Here is a 17987-nt window from a genome sequence, read left to right as displayed (position 1 = left end):
GTGTCATTGACCTCCTTCCCATGAGGAAGAAGCAAGGGGATGGTGAGCCTTGGAGTCTGGGATCATAGGAGAGATGAATGGTGTCCCAGAAGGGGTTGGTTCTGGGGCTGCTGGTCCTCACCGTGATCCTGGGAGAGATGTTTTCCTGCTCTGAACGAGGCTCTGTAGACACAACATGGATGTCATCACTTCTTGTGATTTCCTCGCAGGACTGTCGCTGGGACCACTGTGCTTTGTGAGAGGTCTTGTGGGATGTGGACATGCGAGGCTACTATTATTACTGTTTGTGCCATTGATAGCCATCACTTCTGGGCCCGGGAACCTTTCTTTTTAGTAACATCACCCTGATTTTCCTTCAGACACAGCAACTCCTCCTCGGCCTCAGTTCATGAGGTGTGGGATAAGCTATCCCTCCCTCCTGGTGGCAGGAAGAACCCAGGTCTGGCCAGCTGTCCGATCCTGTGTCTGTGGACTTAGCAATTAGCTTAGGCAGGGTGGGCAGGGGTCCCAAGCCAGTCTGATGAAATCTAGTCGTATGGTGGGACTGTCAGGAAGAGGGATTGGCCACTGTGGTCATAAGCTGTGATGCTCTTGTAGGGAGGTGGGGTCAGGTGTTGATTAGTTGTGTGGACTCTGGAAGCAAACTTGGGTTTTTACTCTGTTCTTGCCATTTTGTTGCTGTGTGACTTCAGGTCAATTACTTAGCTTCTCAGTGCTTCAACTGTCATCTATGGCAGGGGTTAAATTAGCCTCCACTCTTTGGTATCACGGAGAGATTAAAATGCCAAGTGTTTAGAAATGATTGAGAATACTATCAGGACTAAGGGTGTACTTACTGAATATCAGCTGTTAGGCTAGACTGGAACTGCCAGCAGGTACCAGGTGAAGATGGTCTGTCTGACATGGAAGCCAGCACAGATGCGGGAAGACTGAGTCCTGATGTTATCACTTGAGCACCTGGATCCATCCATGCCTGAAGCCAACAAAGCTCTAGAATTTCTTGCTTAAGCAGGCTAGAGTTGAGTTTCTGTTACTTGCAACGAAGAGTCTTTACTGTTGTAATTATTATTTCCACATGAAAATATTAGTGGTTATGAGCACAATATGGCTTTTTGTGATTGCCAATTCTCTTCAGGCTAAAGTTGAAATCCCATAGCTACAACTTCCAAGAGTTCATGACCTGTCCCCTGCCTAACTCATTGGCTCCCTTTTTCTCTGCACCCACTTGTCCTCTACTTTCCAGCCTCTTCCTGCAGAGCCCTAAACCCTCCTGTTCTTCCTCCTGAGTCTTTGCACAGGCAATTCCCACCCGTGGGAATGCCCTTCCTCACTGTGTGGCCCCTTCCTCTGGTGTTCTTGCTCTAAGACTGGATTAGGGTCCCCTCCTGCATCTTGCACAACAGACACCCCTGCCAGGAATGCTCCCCACCCTCATCCCAAGACTGAGATTTCCTTGGGGGCAGGGACCATTTAGGTAGGTGAGAACGAAACAACTCTGAATTCCCTGGACCTGGCCTGGAGGGTGCCCCCTAGAAGGTGCTCACTTCTCACTCCTGGAAGAACTCATGAATATCCTGTGAGTGGGGAACAAAGGATGAAAGACAGTTGCAAAGTGCCAGCATTTTCATATGCTAAGAACCCCTAATGTGATTTGTTAAGAAAATTAAGCCTTTAAGGTGCCAAGGGACCAGGCCATTGGAATCATGGGGTGGGCTGAGGTTCCTGTTGGGTACCTGGGGACGCTGCTCTGGCCATGTCACTGACAGTGAGGCAGACTTCCTCCTGACAGGTGCTTGATTTAATAAAAACCCCCAAACTCATATCAGCCTTGACATGCCCAGGGAAAAAGACGGCAAATTAGAGAGATGGAAACTCCACTCTGGTGCAAGCCAAGATTTAAAAGGCCCTGGTAGCCCTTATTTATGGAGTTTAGGTTTTCCTTTAGCCCTTGGGTGAGAATGGGGGGGGTTGCAGGGGCCCTAAGTACTAATGAATTTTGTGCTGTGTTCTGCCTCCTGGCATGGAGTGCTTAATAAATGTTCCCATCTTTCTGCAGGGAAATCTCTCTCTCCGCTAATTGCTGTCAGCATCCATCAGGATCACAGGGAGAGCAACACCCCAGCCAGGGGGGCCTTGGCTTTGAGCTCCATCATCAGGAGACGGCCTCTGCGGGGAGGCCGAGGGACCCATACGGGGCTGCACCTGCTGCACAGCAGGAGTCTGGATCCCCAGTGGGCAAACGGAGTCATGTGCTCTGGGAGAGCCCGGAGCAACCCTGTGCGGGGCCTGGGGGTGGCTGAGCAATGGGGCCTGGGATTCCATCAGCCTCTTAGACCAATGCCCCTTTATCTCTTTTAGATCTCGACCAGCCCTAAAGGTTTTGTCCAAGAGGTTCTTCTGGATTCCAGAAGAAAGGTTTGAAACACAGATCTGGTCCAGTCCTCACCTTCAACAGGTGAAGAGACACCGCTCTGAGGCAGGTGGGCGGCGTGTGGGGAGGGGGGCACCACGGGGTCAAAGACAAAAATCGGGTTCAGACCTGGGACATGAACCCGGGTCTCCTGATCGTGCAGGCAGGGTGTCTGTTCCGTCCGGGTTTTAAAATTTCCCTCATCCCATGTCGTCTGCTGTCTTCTACTTAAACTCACACGCGAGCGCCCACCCTCTGGGTGTCAATCTCAGAGACTGCGCGGAGGGCGGGTGGGGGATGGGGGGGGAGCCTCCGAAGGGCGGGGCGACGCGCAGGTGCTGGGCGGGGTTCGGAGCTCGAGGAGCTCCTCCGCAGGCTTATTTATTTAGTGAGTATTTACGGTTGTGCCTTACGTGCTGAGGGTACAGGGCAGAAAGACGCAGGTCCTGATCTTAGAGACCTCGTGCTCCGGTGGGGCAGGGGTGGGGAAACAAACAAGTCAATGCAGGTAAGAAGTGATTACGGCTCAGATTAATGCAGCGGAAGAAAGAAGGCTGTGTCGCCTCTCGGTCCGCTGCTTCCTTGAGCTTCTTGAGGCTGCTCTGGCTCCCCTCACGGAGCACTCTCCGGCTCTTCCTCCTCCGTCCCAGGCTGTTCCCACACCTTGTTCTCTGCTGAGTCCCCTCTCCTGCCCTGGGTCTGACCGTCCGACCGCAGGGCTCTGTTCTGGGTCCTCTTTCTTCCGAACCTTACGTGACCTCATCACTCCCGTGGCTTTAAATACCATCTTCATGATAATGACTTCCAAATTCGTGTCTCCAGCGCGAACATCCTGAAGCCGCACACTCATACATCCTGCTACTTGACATCTCCACTTAGATGACTAACGGGCATCTCAGCTCAACACAGCAGAAAGTCTTACTTTTCCCACCTTAGCTCCAGAGCTGCTTCTCTCCTACTTTCCGTCCTTTGGGTGAATGTCGCTGCCTTCTCCCCGTTGCTCAAGTCCAGGCCCGGGGAATCATGTCCAGTTCATTGGAGCCCCTCACGCTGCACCCAGCCCACCCGTGAGGCACGAGGGAGCCCTCCTGAGACAGCTCCTGAGCCTGCCTGTTTCTCCCCATCTCCCTGCTGCCATAAGGGCCCCCCAACCCCACCAGCTCCCTTCGCCTCTCACGACTGTCCCCCAGCTGGTCTCCATGCTGCTTCTATCACTTTCTAGGACTGGATCTGTTCTTTACAGGGCACCTGAGCGCTCTTTAGGAAACGTAAATCAGTTCTCATCACACCAACGGAAGGACCTTTGAATATCCCCAGTTGCACCTACATTTAAATGGTTTGCTGTGCCCACCGAGTCTCTACCTGAGCCCGGTCCCATTTGCCTCTGCCTCGGACTTCATGCCACATGGCATTTGCTTTCCCTCACATTTTGTTTGCCACGGCCCTCGATTTTCCTCCCTCCCTTCCTTTCTTCCTCCACTAAGCATGAGGTCCATTTCTACCTGACAGCTGTGTTCATTTTCTGTTGCTGTGTAACAAATTGCCACAAACTTATCAGCTCGCACGGTGGCTCTGTAGCGTTGGCTGCTCTTTCTTTTCCTTCCCAGTTTGTCACGGGGACTCAGCCGTCTTGGGGGTGTCGGGTGGGGACAGGACAGTCTAACTGAGGGGCTGGGAGGAACAAAATAAAACCATCCAGAAGCTTTGTCCTGCCCCAGCCTCTTTATAAAAAACAGCACCCCACGACTCATCAGGGGCTGGAAGTCATAAGGCTGCAGAGGACAAAGGTAGATATACATGTTATGTAAGGCTAATAGCACTGATCTGAAAGCCCCACAGCGAGGAGTCACTCTCAGCCTGTAATTGTCACCAGGCAGTGTCAGTTCGGGGCATGGAGTCCCTTTGGAGAGTTTGACAGGAGGAGGGCTGTCACCTCATGGGGATGCGCACACATGGGCCATTCTGGAAATGGTGATAAGGCCATTTCTGCCACAGGCACAGCTCCGTGCCAGCTGTTGGTGGGGCAACGGTGTCGGAAGAGGTGGGAGGGAGACCAGCCTGCTCAGTGCCTTCTGGGGTCTGGCAGGGTGATGGGAGTGCCACCCAACTCTCAGCGCCTGCCGAGCTGGGTGATGTCCAGCTCTCTAATGTGACCAGCTCCTGCTGGCCATTCTTCTGGAGGACACTCCTTCTCCCCGCTCCTTGGTGAGTCCTGCAGGTTCCTCCAGCCTCAGCTCAGATAACGCATCCTCTGGAAAGCTTCCTCTGATTTCTCTTCCTTGCCAGCCGGGAGGAGAGCCTCTCTTTGCTCCCATTTCCAGAACTTCCTTCTCTCTTACTGCAGCAGAATTTGCTGCTTATGGTTTTTTAGCTCTCGAAGGCCAGGGACTATGTCTTTCCTTTCTGTCCCTGTTGCATCAACACCATGCACATTGCTCGGCAGTTAGCAAGTGCTCACTTTGTACGCAGCTCTCATAGTGAGCCTGACATACAGCCTGTGAAATAAGCCTTGAAAACTTTCCATCTCAAATGAGGAAATGACTTGAGAAGAATAACATAACTTGCCCAAGGACATGTTGCTAATGAATCATAGAGCTTGGTTTGAATCGTTACTATTAGATGGACAGTTTCAATTTACTGAGCACCTACTATGTGTTGGGCATGATACTTGTTCTTCATATGCATCGTCTCTTACCCATCTTCACAGTAATCCTGAAAGTTACATGTTATTCTCATGGTATGAATGGAAAAATTGAGGATCGGGGAGGTTTATTACTTTCCCAAGATCATTAGAGTGTAGTGATGAGAGAGGTTGGGATCTGGGTGTGTCTCATACCAACATCCATGTTCCTTTTGCTGTATATACCTGCTCACAGTCTATTAATGGGGGGCAAGGTAGATATAAGAAGGGAACAGCACAAGATGTGGGTGGTGGGTTCACAGTATGATGGCTGAGTGTCCTCAAAGTTAATGTGTAACATGAATAGACAGAGCATCAAGTAATCTTTCCTGACAATGACTTGACTCTAGCTTAATTAATCGTAGAAGATCCTTAAAAGAAACATGCATTCCCTAAGGGAGTTGGGTGGTCACCACAAGAAAAATGGAGATTCAGAGAAGCAAAACTTGTCAGTGTGTAGGACGTAGAGGCATAAAGCTTTTGGGAGTGAGTGTGAATGTCATTTTGCCATTGTTATTCCTCATAGACTTTCTCTGCTGGAGTTTGGGCTACTGAGGGCAGGGTCTTCGTTGTTCCATGCCCAGCATCCAGCACATGAATGGCCCATAATAGACACTCAGTAAATAAGGTCTAGGGACACAGATGCACAACTGACCACAATCCTTCTGGCCTCTGAAGATGTGTCCTTTCGTCTGTTCCCAAAATATTTTATTGGGTTTTCCCAAGTGGAAATGAACTGCTTTTGACCTCTGGCAAACCATTCTGTATTGTTTTCTATGCTCTATGTTGTCAAGTGGCTTAAGAAAAGAGAGCTTTACTGATGCATTAATTGACATCAGTAAGTAACACATATTTAAATTTAATTTAATTAAAAAATTTGATAAGTTTTGACATATATATACCCTGTGAAACTATCATCACAATCTAGGTAGTAAACATATTAGTCACCCCCCAAATTTCCTCATATCCATTTGTTGTTTTTCTCTCCTGCTCCTTCTGGGTATCTCTTCTCTGTCAGCCACTGATTTGCTTTCTGTTAGTATGCATTAGTGTGCATTTTCTCACTTGGTATATAGACAGATCATACGGTGCGTACCGTCTCTTATCTGTTCTCCTTTGTGCAGCACACTTGCTTTGACATTCATCCGTGTTGTTGAGTACAATATCAGTAGTTCATTCTTGTTCTTTGCTGGGTGGTATTTAATCATATGAGTGTATCACAATTCAGGTATCCCTTCAACTACTGATGAACACTTGGGTTGTTTCAGTTTTCAGCTATACAGGTAAAGCTGCCGTGAACATCATACACAAGCGCTTGTCTGAACAGGTGCTGTTATCTGTCTTGGGTGAATACTTAGAGGAGTGGAATGGCTGTGGGTCACGTGGCGGGTATAATGTTTAACTTTTTAAAAAACCTTCTCATTGTTCTCCAAAGTGCTTGTGCCATTTTATAGTCCGAGTAGCACTGTGTAAAAGTTCCAGTTCCCTCCTGTCTTCACCAGCCCTCGGGATGGTCAATTTCCACAATTTTCTCCATTTGAGTAGAAGCGGAGGGAATCTCATGGTGGTGGTGTTTTGCGTTTCCCTGACAAGATGTGGGCCATCTTGTGACCGTGAGGGTAGCTAGCGTGAGGAACATGCCACCCAGAATGAAGATGGCATGAAATATGGGGAGATCCTGGGTCCTTGATGAAGCCATTGAACTGTGACTGAACCAGCCCTGGAAAACCTACGTTGAGACTTTGGTTACCTGGATGGATACTCGTCCTCTTTGCCTGAGTGGTGCTGAGTCTGTTCTTTGCAGCAGGAAGCACGGTCACTGGCTCACCAGGCGGACCCAGCCTCCCTCCCCGCAGGCTGGAGGCAGCAGCACGGGGCCTTCAGTCTCTCTGCTGAAATTGTATTCGTAAGTTCTGGTGGCCCTCCGTAGCCCTCTCCCAGGTATTCTGCTGTTCTGTATCTTCATTCTACCCCATTGTGGCATTATTTTTGTTTTATTAGAGGAAGAAACAGATATTTCATTCAAATTAAAGTGGAAGAGCATTGAGATAGCAGCTTCGGGTCTGACTCCAGCCAGGATGCTCTGTCGGAGCCGCCGTCAAAGCTCTGGTAGTGAAACTTCAAGCATGAGCCCTCAGGGGAGGCAGAATTGGAGGGAAATTAGGATTATTTGTGTGTCCTTGAGAAAAATGATCGAGGACATTGTGTACTACACTACAAAGGTGGAACGGGGGCCAGGAATCATGGGGTTTTCCCAGTTCTTTACAGGATCTGCAAAGAGTGATTTTTTTTTTTTTTGTAATGATTTAGAATGCTTATAATTTCATGGAAAGCCTGGGAATCTGGAGGAGAAAAGAGGTTGCTTCCGATTCGGGGCTAGGCGGTCTAGTCTGACCATCTTTCCTTTGTGAGGATGTTTCTAGCACTCATGAAGGGGTTTGGGGGTAAGGAGGTTCCCAATTTGCAGACCTCGTGACAAGGACTCGTGAACAGGTGATTTTTTAAGAAAGTGCTCTCGGGAGAAGCTAATGAGGGAGTCAGGAGGCAAGCCTGCCTGTGAAGGGAAGGAGCCAAGTAAAGACGTGATTTCAGCAAAGTCCTGAGGAGGGCACCACAGCTTGACCCCTGGTGGCAGCTCGGGACAGTGGGGGTGGCTGCTCTTGGAAGGCCCTCCCCTGAGCAACTGTCCTCTCTGAGGGCCACCCGTGGGGAGGAACGCACTTGGCACTTCCTGCTCTCCTTGAACTCTGGGTAAAGTTCTCCAGCACACTGAGCAGAGTTCTCTGTAATAAGTTCCAGGTTCGGGGTTGAAATCAAACAGCACCAGAAGCCAGGGAAGGGAGAGGGTGCGCTGGATCTGGGGGGACCTCCTGCAGCTGGGTCAGAACACTGAGGAGGGAGGGCTTCGCTGCCTTTGCAGGTGTGGAGGACGGTGAGCTGGACGGTGGTCGCAAGGAGAGCCGCACCTGGAGGGTAAAAGCCAGTGTCTGAGCCTTGGCTCTCTCACTCAGGAACCCACCTGGGGCAAAGTAATGAATGTGAGCCTCAGTCTCTTATCTGTAAAATGGGCACAAACCCATTCACCTCCCGGGCTGCTGTGAGTGTTCAGTTAGATTAAGAGCCATGCGACCCATTGTTACATGTTAGGTATCAGGATTTTCGAGAGGAGGGACATCTTGTGATGCTGGTGACTATTTCCGGGGAAGCACCTGGGTGAAGGATGTGCCCTGATTTGGGGCAGACCCAGAGAAACACAGGGTATGGGCGAAAGGAAACACAGGGTAGCTCCTGTGTGCCTTGCTAAGACATTTGCGTGTATCATGTTGTTGAAAGTTCTCCATAATTGTTATTGCTTCTAGTTTACAGGCATGGAAACTGGCTTAGGTAGAGTGTGCAGGGTGTTTTCCCTCCTCTCTCCAAATCCTCAGCCGAGGCCTCTGAACTGATCTGTCGGGAATTTCTGTGGCCCCTTGCCTCTGGCTTCTCGCAGAGCTGGTCCTGGAGAGGCACTTGTGATGGGAAGGTGGAGGGAGTCAGCCTCTGGTGTTTCGGCTGTGGGTTGGCTGTGTCTCTCCCTGAGGTTCTGCTCCTTGGGCTACCCTTGAAGATGGGCCATGCCTCTTGGCCCTTCTAGCTCTGGGCTGGTCACTGTCCCTTCCTGTCCTTCATATGCATGTTCTTTCTTTTCCCCCTTGGATTCTGCCCTTCCCTTCTAGATGGTCCTCTTTGAAACCCCCCTCACATTGTCTGTTTGCATGCCACCTGTTCCTCACCGGGATATAGAAGCCACGTCCCTGGCCAGGGTCATGTGGCCAGAAGAGCTGGGGCTGGGCATGGAACTCAAGGCCGCCTTTAAGTTTGTGCTTTTCCCGTGACATCGGGGGACTCCAGCTCAGACGGCTGTCAGCAGGCTGATGAGCCGGAGAAGACGGCGATCCCAGGAGCCCCGTTCCTGTCTATATCTGACATGTCCTTAGGTCCACTCAGAATGGGGGGAAAAATCACCATTCAGGGCAAAAGAGAGTAGGTCTGGATGGGCCACAGTGAGTGTGACAGATGGCTTGCCCGTGTCTCATCTGTAAAGCGCACTGCTTCCCGAGAAGACGGCCGAGTTCTGAGATGGGGAGTCCCTGGGGTCTACTTGGGGGCGGCCAGCTGTGCGCACCAGCAGCTGTAACAACCAGCTGACCTTTGCTGTGACACCTCTCCCCCACCCCCCGCTGCCGCCTCCCTACCCCAGGCCAGCATCCTGCCGCTGAGGCACCAGACAGAACAGCCTGAGCAGGGAGGCCCAGAGGTGTCCCAGCAGGTGCAGACCCCTAGGAGCAGGGCCGCCATATTAGGACAGTCCCAGAGGAAGAATCAGCGCCTTACTACTCCCTCATTACTGGACACCTAGCAGATGCCTTTGCCCTTTCGGGAACATTCCCTCCACCCAGAGAAGGAAAAGGGATTTTAAGAGCTAAAGGAAAGCTACCACCACCCAGTGATCCTGGTGCCAATGTATCTATTTTTTTCAGGACGGATTTTCTCCCCCTCCTTCAAGGGAACTGGCTTTGATATATAAAACATGAAATGAGTTTATGTGGGTGCATGAGAAGATTTGCAGAGCGGCAGGGGAAGGGGAAGAAACGTGGAGACGGAGAAGGAGGGGGAAGTGGACAGACAGACAGACCGAGAACAGATGGGCGTGTCCAGGACGGAGCAAACGTGCTGGTCTGGGGAACCGAGGGCTGGCGGGGGCGGGTGGGGACGCCTCCACAGGGAGCGAGGGTTCAGGCAGGTAAGCCCAGCCCAGGGCGAATTCACTGCTGTGACTCTCAATTTAGTGTGAAGGGAGGGACCGAGAAGACCCCACGAAAATATCCAGCAACAACTTCTCAATGAAACAGATGTTGATTTGTATATTTGATTTCTTGAATGGTTTGGTAAATGTTACGTATGAAATTATTTTGTAAAGGCGTACCTTGTTCTTTTTTTTTTTTTTTTTAAGATTTTATTTATTTGAGAGAGAGAGAGGGACCTCAAGCACAAGCATGAGCAGGGGAAGGGGCAGAGGCGGAGAGAGAAGCAGGCTCCCCACTGAGCTGAGAGCTGAAGTGAGGCTCCACGGCAGGACCCTGAGATCGTGACCTGAGCTGAAGGCAGATGCTTACCCGACTGGGCCACCCAGGCACCCCTCACTTTGTTCTTCTACTGTGCATAAAGAGCACAGGACCAGCGCAGGACAAGCTAGAGACAGGTGTCCCATGTCACCTTGTCAGCTCCTGAATGAGAAGCCACCTGGGGTTCTAGAGCTGACCTGATGCTCGGTGCAGCCACTCCCAGGCTGCACCATACAGTGTGTGTGTGTGTGTGTGTGTGTGTGTGTTCACTTCTGTCTGTGTTTGGGGTGCTGTCTGAGTGTACACACGGAAACCAGAGGTCAAGAGAAGAAGGACAACTCTACAACTCCAGGCAAATGCTGTATCAAATCTTTATAATCTCTAGAACCTATTAGATGACACTGGGTATATGGTTTCTAACTGAGACCAAAGCCCGTCGTCTTACTCCTCTCCCCTGAACTGAGAAAAACCAGGCCTGCAAAAGAGTTGAGCCCTGATGGTCCACCCACTGGGGGCTGGGGCAGAGAGCCCACAGAGGGCCACCCACCTTGGGGAAGGGGGCCTGTTATTAGGGCCCCTTCCTGGGTGCCAGCGCGTAGCCCCTTCAGTGTTCAAAGGGCTAGGAGTTTGAGATTGAAATCGTTTTCTTCCCAGGAGGCTTTTGGATCCTTAGGCCAATATTCCTGGGTCCTTAGAGGAGAACGGCAGCTTTTGTTAAGGTCAAGAGTCCCAGGGTACCCTTCCCCTGAATATGGTTCCTATTTGCTTTATGTGCACGTAATTAAAAGGGCCACTGCAGTGGTTTATCTAAGCTTGTTGTGTTTACTCTAAAAATAGAAAAACACAGTGGACAACTTTAAAATACTAACAGCCTCTAACATTTTCACTTAAGGAAAAAGACATAAAATTCCAGATGTGCTCCATCAGCTCTTAGAGGCCATGGCCAGGAGGGTCCAGAGGAGGACCTGGAGGAGGGAGCGCTGGCGTCAGGAAGGAGACCTTCCAGAAGGTCGGCCTTCTCCGCGGCAATTCTCAGAGGTGTGAGTGCTCGCGTTTGTCCAGAAGGGGGGATTCGGGGGTGCAGGCTGTGCTAGTGAGGGCTGGAAGGCCGGGGTAGAAGGACCTGGTCGCGGTCTGTGGCACCCTGTATCTTCAGCCTGCCTGACCCTGCTCCTGGACCCAGTTATCCTGAAATCCGAAACCATCCCCGCACATCCCGACAATGAACTCGCGTTCCGTGCGTCTCATTGGGACAGGATTCATGTTCTGTGCAGCCGGAACTGTTCTAATCATTTAGAAATGACGGGAGGTACCAGGGAGCATGTGGGATCGCTTGGTGGTGGGGGTCCCGGTGAGGGACTGGACAGTCCGTCAAGATTGCACACAGATGAGCACGTACCTGCTGTAGGGTGGAAACGGCTCACCAATCCAGAACACGAGGCTCCTATCCAATCTTCCTGTGGCCCAGCAGGGTTCCCTGGGCCAGCCAGTGTGGTAGGTGAGCCTCGGTTTCCCCACTTGTACGTCGGAGAAAGTACAGAAGCACTGAGAGAGCTGAGGGTCCGATGAAAGGCACGGGGTGAGAGAGCGCCAGGCGCTCCCAAGCGCCGTGTGCGTGCACGAGCACGAGCACCAACCCAGCAGGCTCACGATCTCCTTCTCTGGAATCCCTGTTGTCTTTCATCTTGTTTTCGCCCATAGTAATCATGGTGATTTACGCACTGGAGGTTTTACTCACCCCGAAATGCTATCGCGTGCTGTGCCTTGTTTTCCTTCAGTGCATTTTCCTTTAGATTCAGGTGCTAAGGGGAAGGAGCTGGGGAGACGTGGAACTGACATTTAAAATCATCTGTTCTGGTCCGGGCTCGGTGCATGCTGGAGCTCATTTAATTGTCTCAACAACCTTGTGAGGCCGGGACTGTCATTTCCATTTGTTGATGGGAAACTGGCTTTCTGCGGGCTTCGCGGTCTTGGGTCATGCAGTCGGCAGATGGAGTCAGATCCAGACCTGGAGGGTAGCAGAGCCCCACCTAGCAGCTGGGAGCCTCAGGGCTTCCTCCTAGGAGAGTCCTGGCTCCGGGGGCAGGGGGAGGTGGGTTAGTGCTGCAGGAGCGTGACCGTGGCAGTGACCGTGGCAGTGACTGCCTTCTGCTCTCTTCAGCCCCCTTGGGGCCCCTCCCCATGCCTCTGATATGGGCTTTGTGTCCCCCTTCCTCCTCCTCCCCTCCACCCCGGCTCTCCTGTGCCTTCCGGGAGGCAGTGGGGATAGCCCGGGCTCTAGCTAATTCAGGCTTCCTTTCCTGGGTTTAGACACTGGCAAATCTACCTCCTCTCCCTCCCACCTCTCGGGGAAGGCTGCTTGAAAGCAGTTGAGATGACAATTCAGAAGAGAAGACGAGTCGGGCAGCAGCCCACTTCCTCCAGCAGTTCCCGACGGCGCCTGCCATGGCAGAACTGTCTATACCAGTAAGAACACCGAATCCTCTCCAACGGATGTTTTTTGTTGTGTTTCTTAAAAGAAGGGTTTAAACAACCCCTCATTCATCCTCTTCTTCAATGGAATAAAATTATGCACGGATACAACTTCTCTTGGGCGGATATGTTGGTGGGGTCCCTTCTGTTCTGCTCCTATCAGGACTGTTTTTCTAGATTGGGAAACTGCCTTTGCCATGTAGATACGCACATAGATATTATAATATTTTATATGCACGATATCACCTACTACACAGAGGGCATTGTGGAAGATTTTGGGGACACGAAGGTGAATAAGATTCGATTCCTATCTTTAGGTGGCTCAGGGCTCCTGGGGCAGTGGGTGAGGGGTAGGGAGGCACACGGGAGCTGTGGAGTGAAGAAAGCCCCGAGGAATGGGTACGGGGCACCGTGGAGTGCAGAGGACAGGTGAGGTGTCCCCTTGCCCAGGTGGGGAGCCTGGGGAAGTAGAGTGTGACTTTGGAGAGCATGAGGAGTCGGGGGCAGGCTGGTGCAGGGCGTGGGGGAGAAGGGCAGGAGGCTACTGTAGAGGAGACAGGCGGGCCGAAGTTCAGAGACAAGAGACACATTGCTTTGGGAGAGACCTGAAAATATGTTGGTGAGTTCTCCGTGTTGTCACTCTTTCTACATAAGGCTGACCCCGATTCTGGGAACTCTGTGGGTAAGTGTGTATGTAAGGGAACGGGACGCTATCAACCAGCAGCTTTATGGAATCTGGCAATTTACAAATGCTTTGTGGCTAACAGCTCACTGGGATCTCACCACCGTCCTGTGAGGGGTGTGTGTCTGATCTTGTTATGGTTCCAGCTTTACACTTGGGAAAATCAAGACTTAGAAGAAGGCTGTGTCCCTTCTGAGCTTGAAAGTGAGTTGCTTCCCACTTTATATGGGTTTTCAGTTGCTGCATAACCAGTTAGCACGTGGTTAGCAGCTGTAAACAACCCGCCTGGGTTATGGCAGTTTCTGTGGTCCAGGAGGTCAGGGCCCAGCCTCGTGGGGTTCTCTGCTCCGGGGTCTTGCCAGCCTGCAATGCACAGGTCGGCTGGGCTGCATTCTCATTTGAAGGTCTGGCTGGAGAAAGATCTACTTCCAAGCTCCCTGAGTTGTTGACAGAATTCATTGCCTTGAAACAGCAGGAGCCACAGTAGCTTGCTTCTTTAAAGTCAACCAGGAGAACAGCACCCTGAGGGGATCTGCCAGCGAGACAGAGTTTTTATAATGTAACACAGTCACAGTGACATCCTGTCCGCATTGCCATGTTTTATTGGTTGGAAGAGGTCCTGCCTGAATTTGAGAAGAAGGATATTACACCACCGCATGAACACCAGGAAGTGGGGAGCGCGACCACCTTCAAGTCTGTCCCATACACACTTGTAATCTTTGCCCACTGGTGCTCTGTCCCCTGGTTCTCTGTGGCAAGTCCCACTGCTCTCTGAACCGTCGCTCAGATGTGCCTGTGTTCCCTCGGGAGCACTCCCTGAATGCCTCTTGCTGCTTCCATGTGCTACGACCCCCCCCCCTCTTCTGCCCTGGTCACAGGGGTCACGGTGAGGTTTCGGACCCTCACTGCTGATTTGCAGGTCTCTCTCCCTCTAGGCGGGGGCCAGGCCTCCTCACGTTTGCATTCCTGGTGCCCGATGCTCAGCGGATGCTCAGCGAATGTCCGTAATCAGATCGATGACTTCAGTGATGTGCTTCAAGTCCCAAGTCTATTTAGGAACTCGAGCCAAGTTCCAGGGCTCATCCCACCACAGCACCACTTCTCCCCTTTCTCAAAAACCCAAATGGAAACTTGGTAGCCCTGTGTACACTCCCATCAGAGTCCATTAGATTTAAAGAACCAGCTCCCCTAAGACATAAGGCAATGGATCATAACACACAACATTTTCATCAGTTTTTTTTTTTAAATTTTTCGCAGCACTATTATATTCAATATTACAACAGATGCCTTCCATATCCTACTGGGCTTGGTCTCCTATATGCACAGTAAGTGACAGGTGTAAAGAGATGAGACAATTTTCTGTGAACTCTACAGATGAAACGATCGCAATGCTGTGACCCAGTCCTGGGCCGCTGATTCTATTTGTCCAGTAAATGCTTTCTGTGTGCTAATTCTGTGTCAGATGTCCCTAGGGACGTGGGCGTCCCCACATGGGACCAACGGCCAGTTCAGGCTACCATGTGGAAGCAGACAGTGGAGATTGCAAACATAATACGAATCAGCCAAGCCACCGGTAGTTATGCGCTGTAAGTTTTTGGGAACTCGGAGGAGAAATAGATCACCCAGGCAGGAGGGTGTTCCTCAAATTGTGCACAGAACGTCCCTAGGAGGTAGTAGGTAGAGGAGAGCAGGCGGATGTTCTTGACAGAGAAGAGTCTGAGCAAACCTGCTGAGGAGAATGCCAGGGTGATGTGCTTGGTTGACTTAGGAGCCGTGCATGGTGAACGTGAGACTAGCGTCAGGAAAGGCATCTAAAGGCTCCGCTCACTCCCTCTCTTTTACTCCTGCTTCCAGGGCGGCTTCCTTGCCTCAAGGGCTCTTCCCTCTGCTTGTTCTCTGGAATCTGCTGCCCACAGTTTCGCTCTGCAGTGTTTCTCATTTCTTCCTCATCTACAGCCCGTCCCTCGTGGTCTGTTCTCAGGGACTCCTGCTGACCGTCCGGGCCAGCCTCAACCCCCATCACTCTCTGAGACCTCTCACGGTCAGCCCAGCAGTGACCTCACGGTGTGCTGGGTTGCTGAACACTTGTGAGGGCTTGACTCCTGTGACCGCTCGTCAGGCCGTGGGGTCCCATGGCCCTGCTCCCTCACACCACACTCCTGGTTTTTGGCCCCTATCTCCAGCTGCTCGTCACTGCGTCCTTTGTGGTGGTTCTCCTGTGGCTCGTAGGAACCCTTTAGGATTTTGTCTTCTGTCATCTCATCTGAGAAAGAGAGAAGGGCTCCAAGTGCAAAGACCCTGAGGCGCCAAGGATCTTGTTGTGTTTGATGAGTTAGAAGAGGCCTGTGTGGCAAGCGCTTAGCTGATGAGCGAGTCTCTCCCAGCTGATACAGGACATGTGGGCACAACCCAGGCCATGAAGGGCCTTGTAGGTCATTGATAAGGATGGCATTTATTTGGTATAATTGGAAGTCTTTGAAGAGCAAGAAATGGGAATGACATGATTCTCTCTGTATATTTAAACAATCACTCTGGTTCTTCTGAGGAAATGAGACAGGAGAAGAACAGGAGTGGAGGCAAGGAAACTGGATGGTATATTTTAAGAATAGAAATGACAGTATTTGTTGGTGAATTAAATGTGGGGACAGCTAATAGAAAGCCTCTTTATCTTATTTTTTTAAAGTAAGCTCCAAGACCAAATGGAGCCCAGTGTGGGACTTGAACTCATGGCCCTGAGATCAAGACCTGAGCTGAGATCAAGAGTCAGACACTTAACCAACTGAGCCACCTAGGCACTGCATAGACAGTTGGAGAAAGAGACCCCAAAGGTGTCAGCTCCCCAGATCCTTGTCCCACACCCCAAAAGGAGAATGCCAAGGCCATAGGGGTCAGAGAACATTGCAACACAAGTTGTGGGACTCCCCCTGCTGGAAGCAGCTGTGTGGTTTTATAATCTTTTATACCCTTGGAGGTTGGGGGAAGCCTCATACCTCATCAGAGCCCCAGAGATCATGAGAAACTATCTCCTAACAGACTCCCTGGGGAGGTGGGAAGGTGCAGGAATGGATTTGTAATAGTTCCTTCTAAGCCTCTTGTCCTCCATGTTCTGGAAGGATCACAAAGTGTTCTACCAAGACTCAGATTGGCAATGGTTTGAGACTTCATCTGCCCAGTTATGTGGATCTGTGTAAGGTCACCAAGGCGTCAGGGGAAAAGCTCATATTCCTCAGTATCACTTACTACAACTGAGGTTCATATGACGGCCAACACACATGGCGCTTACTGGGAATACTTACTACGTTCTCGGTACTTTACATATACTGCCTCACATACTTAACCTTCATAACAATTCTATGAGATAAGCACTATTTTTGTCTCAACTTTGCAGGTAAGGACCCTGAGCCACCCAGAGGATAACTAATTATCCCAGGCTAATGATGGAGCTGAGTTTGAACCCAGGAGGACAGCCATTATGTCCACTTTGTCCAGTGCTTCCCCCAGAGCTAGAATGTATGGAACATAAGAAGAACTCAATAAATACTCAGGAACTTACTGAAGACCAAGGCAAAACTGGAAAAGATCTAGGGCTGATGGATGGGAAAGAGTTGGAGGGGTCAAGGGTAACACCTCACTTGCTTATTTGGTGATTAGGGTATTAGGAGGAGGAGCAAATCTGAGGGGCAGGTAAGGAACTCACTCTTAGACGTTTTGATTTAAAGCTGTCTGCAGACCACCTGTGTGGAGATGCTCAGCAAATTATTGAGTACATAAAGAAAAATGAGATACATTTTCTTCCTTCAGGTGCTCAGAGAAGTATCAGAGACATAATCACAATTCAGCGGAGCAATGACGCTGGGGAGAGAAGAGGAGGAAGGGTGAGGACGCGCAGAGCGAGCCTCACATGGCACGTGATCCTTTATCATCCTTCTCCAACGCTCCCACACAGTGTCGAGGAGGAAGTGGAGCCATTGATCAGGCCCGGGGGAGCTATTCTGGTCTTGACACTTAAGCAGTGGGGTGTCGGGAACTGAATCTATTCTGGATAATAGTTCTTCCCTGATTGTTCTCCCAATTAGGTGATGTCTCAGCTCCCTGTCATACCGGATTTCCTTAGTTTTTGAATAGAGTCTCCCTATAATAACATGCTCTCCTTAATTACCTTAAAAGGCTGTTCGTCCAGCTCCTGGCTGATGTCGATGCGATTGTGGTAGTCAGTGTACGATGAAAGTGGGTGGGAGGGAGGGCCCCAGATGACCACGGAGACACAGATGACCACGGAGACACAGATGACCACGGAGACACAGATGGAAATGGTCCTTGAAGGATCATTGTCACAAGAGATCAGACCTCCAGGGAGAAGAGAGGTCTTGGAGGATAAACAACTCTGAAATGAGGGCAAGGATTGCTTGCGTGTTTACGCCTGCCATCCTTTCTAACCGTGTTCTCCTCTATCCTTAATCAAAGGAGGCAGGTTTTGAGGACCGAAGATTTTGAAATGAGGAGAGGACTTGGAATGGTTAAAATGGGCCCCCTGGTGGACATGGACCATTTCTGCGCATCAGGCGCACGAAGCCCTACTCCTGCCTCCCTGTTGGTTCCTTGCCTCTGGGAAGATCACAGTTCTTCCCCATTCCTGCA

At 50.8% G+C, this 17987-nt stretch overlaps 1 long non-coding RNA gene across 1 annotated transcript; it reads left to right on the top strand.

Annotated features, from left to right (window-relative positions):
• Window positions 1-2845: 2845 nt before the first annotated feature.
• On the top strand, window positions 2846-12764 carry LOC309860436. Its single transcript, XR_014309371.1, has 3 exons — window positions 2846-2918; window positions 11088-11235; window positions 12506-12764. It is a non-coding gene; the product is annotated as an uncharacterized lncRNA (long non-coding RNA).
• The last annotated feature ends 5223 nt before the right edge of the window (window positions 12765-17987 follow it).

The sequence above is a fragment of the Mustela nivalis genome (assembly GCF_964662115.1).
Source record: "Mustela nivalis genome assembly, chromosome: 2".
NCBI classification, from domain to species: domain Eukaryota; kingdom Metazoa; phylum Chordata; class Mammalia; order Carnivora; family Mustelidae; genus Mustela; species Mustela nivalis.
This window is presented reverse-complemented; position numbering and strand designations above follow the sequence as displayed.